A 7,935-nucleotide genomic window follows, 5' to 3' on the forward strand; every position below is an offset into this window, starting at 1 on the left:
TGACTGTATTGGCTACTTTTCTTATGCTGTGACAAAATATCATGACCAAAGGCAACTTAAGGAGTAGTCTTACTTTACGTTATGGTTCTCTGGGGGCGAGATGTCCACAATGGCAGGGAAGGCAGGGTGCTTAGGTTGATAATCTGGAAATCACATCTCAGCAGTACACTGGAAGCGGAGAGAGGAAACTGGAACTTCGGCAAAGTTATAAACCCCCAACACCCACCTCCAGTGAAGCACTTCGTCCATCAAGGCTGCACCTACTGAAGATCCTACAACTTCCCGAACAGCATCACCAACTGGGGACCAAGGGTTCAACTACCTGAGCCTGTGAAGGACATTTCATGCTCAAACCACTACAGTGTCTGCCAACAGAAACGCAATGGCCTCTTATTCAATTGTGAAGAAAAGTGAAATTTTCGAGAAAATACATGGCTCTGGAAAGTATTATATGAAGTGAGATGACCCAGGCTAAGAAAAACAATCATGGCATGTTCTCTCTCATGCATGGAGCCTAGCTTTCAGTATTTATATTTATGAATGTGAGAAGGTGACTGTAGGCTCAGAGACTGGACAGAAGATCACAAGAGGAAGGGAAAGAGGTGCTGAGAAAGAGAGATGAGGGAACGACTGAAGAGGGGTTGCTGAGAGTGTGAGGATGTGAGGGGTACAGGGCCACTGGAGAAACAACGGGAAAAGAGACAGAAACAGATTATATTGAATATACCATATACTTTGGGTGCTTTTTGCTTTATTTTAAGATTGTGTGTGTGTGTGTGTGTGTGTGTGTGTGTGTGTGTGTGTGTGTGTGTGAATATAGGTATGTAGGTGCCTGCAGAAGCCAGAAGAGGGTGTTGGATCCTCCAGAGTTAGTGTAATAGGCATCTATGAGCCACCAGACACAGTCCAGGGAACTGAACTCTGGGCTTGTGCAACAGTGGCAAATGCTCTTAACCACTGAGCCTCTCTCCAGCCCTAAAGGCTAATACTTCGTATACTAATAAAAATTAATAAAAAGGGAAAGAAAGAAAATGTACGCGGACCACATCAGCCACATTTATGGGGCCTTTCATCTCTCCAGACCTCCCCTGTCTCTGGTGGTGATCTTTCGTGCTTTATTAAAAAGCATTCATTGCTTGGTATCATTGCTCTTGTGTGCTCTTCCAGATGATCCTTAATATTATTTTATCAGGCTGGTTTTCCGTTTCATCGCTCGCAGACATTAACTACTTGAAGAAGCTGCTTCTGAGCTGTGCTTCTGCCTCAGGCCCAGGTCTCTCAGGCCTCCGGATCTCGGATCTCCGAGGAGGGGAAACTGGGATGAAGGGCAGGGGAGGACACAGGTCAGAAGGAGTGGCGGAGAGGGGAGCAAGAGGAGGGGAGGGCAGGATGGAACTGGATGACTGTTTATGCTTCCCCACTAGATGGTAAGCTTCCAGTGGGTGTGTCCAGGGCTCTCCGTGATGCTGCCCAGTGGGCTTGACTGACACTAAGCAAACCAGAAAAAGGGCAGGAGGGAGAGAGGGAGACAGGAGGAGAAAGAAAAAGAAAGAGACAGACAGGCAGACAGACAGAGAGGAAAGAAGGAAGGAAAAGCCTTGACACCAGTTCACAGAGACAGGCCATTTCTGGGTGTTACAGGGGAACAGGGAAGACAGGTAGCCTTGCAGGATGAAAAAAATGTATCTGTGACTGTGAAGCCAAAAGATGTAAACAACCAGAAAGGGAGAAGGGAGGACAGATTGGGGGTGCAGCTCATTAGGCAGAGCACGTGCCATGCACGCACAAAGCCCTAGGTTCCGTGTCCAGCACCATGGAAACCAGACGGTGGGCATCAGCTATGATTCCAACATTCAGGAGGTGGAGGTAGAAGAGTTGGGAGTTCAAGGTCATCCTCAGTTACACGGTGAGTTCAAAGCCAGGCTGGGATACATGAGACACTGTCTTGGGGAAGAGAGGGGAGGAAGATACAGAAAGACTCTAGTCACTGTGTGAAGTATTACAAGGAAGTCATTGTGCAAAGTAGCTCAGGTAAATCATTTACTTTTTCAAACCTTTATGTGATACCTGTATCATTTTAGAAATTAACTCTTACTAAATTTGTTCTTTGACAATGTCAGACATAGTCCTGTGGAGTGGCTCTGTTTGGAGGTGTGGCCTTGTTGGAGGAAGTGTGTCTGTGGGCATGGGCTTTAAGACCCTTGTCCTAGCTGCCTGGAAGCCAGTCTTCTGCTTGCCTTCAGTTGGAGATGTAGAACTCTCAGCTCCTCCTCCAACACCATGCCTGCCTGGATGCTGCCATGTTCCTACCTTGATGATCATGGACTGAGCCTCTGAACCTGTAAGCCAGCCCCAATTAAATGTTGTCCTTTATAGAGTTGCCTTGGTCATGGTGTCTGTTCACAGCAATGCAAACCGTAAGATAAATCCATTCTGATTACATTCACCACACCTCCAGTCTCTTTCCTATTGCTGTCCCTTCCTTATAAGTCTCTTTTTCATGTTTATGCTGTTATGTTTCTATGACACACTGTGCTTAACAGGCGCTATCTCTGTGACCATAGGTTTGGATCTGTAGGTAGGACCCTGGTGTTCTCAGTGGTGACTATGCAGTTGAATAGAAGGGATGGCTGCCCTTCTCCAAGAACACATCAGTAGCCGATGACAGTTCAGTAGGAAGAAGAAGGGGGTCCTGAGACCCTCTCCCACCCATGATCAACTGTTGACAGGCCTGGTGCATTCACAGTGGCCGTCAGGTCACATCTGCACTGAGTGTGTCATTCCCATTAGCCCTTCTCCCAATCTTCCAGCTTTCACATTCTTTCTGCCCCTCTTTTGTGATATTCCCCGAGTCTCAGGGATTGGTATAAATGTCTTATTTATTGCTGAGTCCTCAGAGGCTGCTGGAGAGATGGCTCAGCGGTTAAGAGCACTGACTGTTTCTCCAGAGGTCCTGAGTTTAATTCTCAGGAACCACTAGGTGGCTCACAACCATCTGTAATAGTATTCCATGCCGTCTTCTGGCGTGTCTGAAGAGAATGACTCACATACATAAAATAAGTAAATAAATAAATCTAGAGCTGAGTCCTCAGTAGCCACTTAGTCTCAGTACTTTGAACAGTCATGTGCCTCCATATTTACTGCTGTGCCCCCGTCAGGAACAAAGACTTCTCTTGCTTTGGTCCCTCCTCACCTCACCCTACACAACACTCAAGCTCCCAGATAAGTACATTTTTATCCTGAAATCAGAGTTATTAAATCCACCATTCACATCGAGAGTGAAGCTTCAAATAAAAGAACACGAATCACATGGCAGCTTCCCCCTCATCCTTGTTCCGGTCTCCTGAGCCATCTTGGCAGCCTCTGTCTATGGCTTTAAGATAGCCATCTCCCTTCATAAGTCTCACCTTGTCTTCAACAAGGCTTCAGAACTCTACACAGACACTAAAAATAGTAACTATGTTCACACAGAAAAATACACATGTTGATGATTTCACCATCACTCGTGGTTACCTAAGTGTCAAAACTTGAAGATAATTTCAAGTAATCTACCTTAGCCTCCACCTCCATCAGAACTACGTTAGAGGTAAATGTGGGATTGGTTCTTAAAATATTTATATTTATTAGTCACCCACACACACACACAGAGCACATGTGATCAGATGACAACTTACAGGTGTCAATTCTTCCATGTAGGTTCTGTGGTCGGTCCTGTGGTCGGTCCTGTGGTCCTCCCTTCTCCCCACTGGCCCATGAGGACAAAGGGAGCCGAGACAAAGAACAGGGTTCAGAAGGAGTACAATGGAAACGACAGACTTCCGGGATCCATTTCAGAGAGGCAGCTCACCTTATTGGGATTAAGCAAGGGTTATATAGTTTCTGGGAAGGAGTAGGGATTTTCAGGGTGTATACGTATCTTTGGGTAGAGCTTAGTGAAGAATGCCTCATTTGCATGGATTTCAGGAATTCTGGGTGCTTGCTGGACAGGATAACAGGAAGCTGAGCCTGTAATCTCATAATCTGACCAAGGCTACGTGAAATTCCACAGGTAGATGATATGGGTGGTTTGGGTTCCCCAGAGAGGGTCAGAGAAGGGGAAGCCCTACTGGAAAAGGGAGTCCTCCATTTTGTGCTGAGCTCAAAGGAGCTATCCAGACGTGGGAGACTGCAACTTTAATAATCAGGGTGTACCTGACAAGGTCCCAGGAATTGAACTCAGGTCATCAAGGTGGATGGTAAGTGTCCAGACCCACTGAGCCATTTTATCAGCCCTTAAATGTGGTTTACATCCTCTGTTCCTGGATGTATGCCATAGCTTCATCTGCTTTTATGTAACTCTTTTAAACAACTCCTTCTCTGTGAATAAATGTCTCTTATTGACACTCAACCATCCAGAAGCTTTTTCTCTATCTAAGGAAACAGTTCTTGGTGTGGTATAGGGTCCCAGCCTCCTCACTGCTGTGGTTTTGGTTTAGTTGAAAGGTAGGAGGAAATCATTCATCCAGATAAGCACCAGCCTACCTCCAACCCACTATCAATGTAGTGTTAATGATCAGATGGATAGAGCAAATGGTTCTCAACACATCCCAGCATAATTGCCATTTGTTTTTTCCTGCCCGAGTGGGTGTTGAAGCTAATTTGTTTGCGGGACTGTGGGGAGAGATAGTGCCTTAGAGTAATTGTTCCTCTTCCTCCTCCTGTCTCCCAGTTTTAATAAGCAGAACAGCTCCTTTCCCTCCATCTCCCCAGCTGCCTTGTTTTATATATCCAAAGGTCATTTTTAAAAATTCCTATGTATTCAAATGCAATTTTTAAATGTGACTGTTTTTCACTAAGAGCAACAATAGCCAAGAAATGAAGATTTTCCAGAATCAATGGTGGTAGTAAAGAGAACCCAGTCTAGTCAGCCCACTATGACATACATAGTGACCCTATCCCCAAACCCTTCCCCCATCCTGCTGTGCAGCAATTTCCTATAAAACAAAAATTTGTAGAAGGAAATGTCTTAAGATATGGAGAAACTCACAAAAATTCATGAAGCAAACAACTCAATAGAGTCAAGGAAGTCCCTGAAACTGACCAGATTCACTGTACTCTCCCTCCTCAAACTTATATAAGCAGTGGTGAGGGTCTGTGTAAATGCTACAACCAGCAGAGTAAAGGTATTCATGGGGCAAGAAGAAAGTCTGATTGAACATGACTCAGAAGCCAGTGTTGGCTCAAATTTGTAGAGTCTGACACGGGACAGTTTATTTTAGACATATTAAGTACTACTTGGGGGGGGGGGCGTTCCCTACCCTATGCAGCACAATCCCATGGACATAATTATGTCAAAACTCTTCTCAAAGTACATGTCACTTCTTCCATGAAGTTCTATTGTAGTTTAACATGTGTTATCTTAAGGGCTTAGAGAAGGATCTAGTGTGGTCTCAATTACATAGATAGCAAGAGGTCATCTAGAGTGTTAGCCACCTCCAGTCCTGGTTGTGGAAGTTTGAGTGGAGCCAGCTATTGTCTGGTCCTACATATAGCAAAAAGGTTACCTAGATAGGATATTAGCACCTCCATTCCTACCTTTCTGAGTGAATGCAAGTTACACATGTTTTTCTTTGTAAAGACAACACTGCGTGTTTAACATTTCTGGTTTCCCTAGTGCTATCTGTAAGATTGAAGATGACCGGGGCTGGGGATTTAGCTCAGTGGTAGAGCACTTACCTAGGAAGCTCAAGGCCCTGGGTTCGGTCCCCAGCTCCGAAAAAAAAGATTGAAGATGACCTTGGTGCTTCCAATAAGCAGTAAGGGCAGCTGAGAATCAGACAAGATGCTCAGACCAACTTGTCTGGTGCTCTGAATAAAGCTGACTATTGCATGAGACTCTAGTCTGCCTCAGTTTTAGGCACCATTCTCATAGGCTCACATGACCAAATAGAGTGGTAGACAGCTACCCATAGACAGACAAAGATACACATATAAATAATTATAAATTAAACTTAAAAAAGAAAAAACCCAACAACTCTGTTTCCCTTAAAGGCCCCACCACTGCCTAACAACTCAGTAGATGTTTTGGGGGTGGAATGGGTATTCAAGATCCCAAGCAGGACAGATGACTGTCACCCCTGGACTAATGGGGATCAAAAAGATTCTGGACTCCAGGAGAACCATGGGCACATCAAAGAAGAAGCACTGTGATGGAATCACACAATTAACCAGAATCACAAGATATTTCAATTCTGTTGGTTTGGAAGCACAGAAGATAGGGGTGTAGTGGGAGAGTTAGAATCTGAGGCTGCAGAAGCTTCCACTGTGCAGACACTGAGTACCTCCAGAAAGGCACTGTTTCCCAAGAATGTCTGACTTCTTTGATGCTCTTCTCAAGTCATCTCATGAAGGGGGCTGAACTGCTCTTCATAACAAGGTCATCCTACCTGTGCTGGTTAGTTTTAGCTGTAAATTTGAAGGAGCCTAGAATCCCCTGGGAAGAGAACTTAAGGAATTACTTAGATCAGATTAGCCCACGAGGATGTCTCAGGGTGGGGGATGATATCTTGCTTATTGATTGATATTGAAAGACACAGTGCATTTTGGTGGCACCACTGCCTACCAGCAAATCCCAAAGGACATGCGAGGGGAGAGCTAGCCAATCGGATTGCTCACTTTGCTCATCATTGTGACAAGCTACCTGACTGGAACAACTTAAGGGAGGAAGGACCTGTTTCAACTTGTGCTGTCAGAGCAAGGGGTAGGATAGCGTGGCCTCAGGAATGTGTGAAGAACTTTCCATGTTATGGTGATTGGGAAGCAGAGAAGAAAAGACAGGAACGGGGCATGACTAATAAACTCCTGAGGACCCGCCCCTCCCCCCATGACCTAATTCTTCCAGCTAGGTCTAAACTCTTAAAGTTTCCAGAACCTCCTTGCTCTAGTTTGCTACCTTGTTGCCATGATAAAAAGCATGACTACAAACAATATCAGAAGGAAAGGATTTATTTTGGTTTATACTTACAAGTCAAGTCACAGTCAGTCTCTGAGGAAAGTCAGGGCAGAAATGTAGGCAGGAACCTAGAGCAGAAACCATGTGGGAATGCTTCTTACTGGCTCACTCACTGGTTGATGGTCAACTGGCTTTTTTATACAGTTGAAGGCTCCCCAGCCTAGAGATGGTGCCACCTGTTAGCATTTCTTCTAGGCTCTGCACCCACCCCCAGTTACCTGGCAACAGCCAAGTATGCAGGACTCAGTATAAAAGGGGCTGCTCGCCCCCTCCTCACTCTCTTACCCTTTTATTCTTTTCTCTTTCTGTCCCTTCTCTCCCCATTCTCCCCCACCCCCATGTTCATGGCTGGCTTCTACTCCTCTCCTCTCCTCTCCTCTCCTCTCCTCTCCTCTCCTCTCCTCTCCTCTCCTCTCCTCCCCTCCCCTCCCCTCTTCCTCTCCCCTCCCCTCCCCTCTCTCTCTCTCTCTCTCTCTCTCTCTCTCTCTCTCTCTCTCTCTCTCTCTCTCTGCCTTTCTCTGTCTCTACTCCCTCACCCCCCCATGCCCTAAATAAACTCTATTCCATACTATATCAATGGCTGGTACCTCAGGGGGAAGCGATGTCTTAGCCTGGGGCCACAGAGTCATCCCCTCCACCTCACCATACCACACCCCTATCAAACATATCCTTGGCTCCTTTTCTTCTTCTTTTTTTTTATAAATCACAACACCACCAACAGTAGATTGGGCCCTCCAACTTCAGTCATCAATCAACACATTCTCACAGACATGGCTACAAGACAGTTTGATTGAGGCCGTTCTTCAGGTGAAGTACCTTCTTCCCAGATGACTATAGGCTGTGTCAAGTTGACAATAAAAACTAACCAGGACACCCCCCAAATAGCCCTACCACCTTCTGAACACCTCTCAGCATAAGAATTTTTTTCGAGAGATATGTTCATA

The sequence above is a fragment of the Rattus norvegicus genome, chromosome 13, assembly GCF_021556685.1.
Source record: "Rattus norvegicus strain SHRSP/BbbUtx chromosome 13, alternate assembly SHRSP_T2T, whole genome shotgun sequence".
Taxonomy (NCBI): Eukaryota; Metazoa; Chordata; class Mammalia; order Rodentia; family Muridae; genus Rattus; species Rattus norvegicus.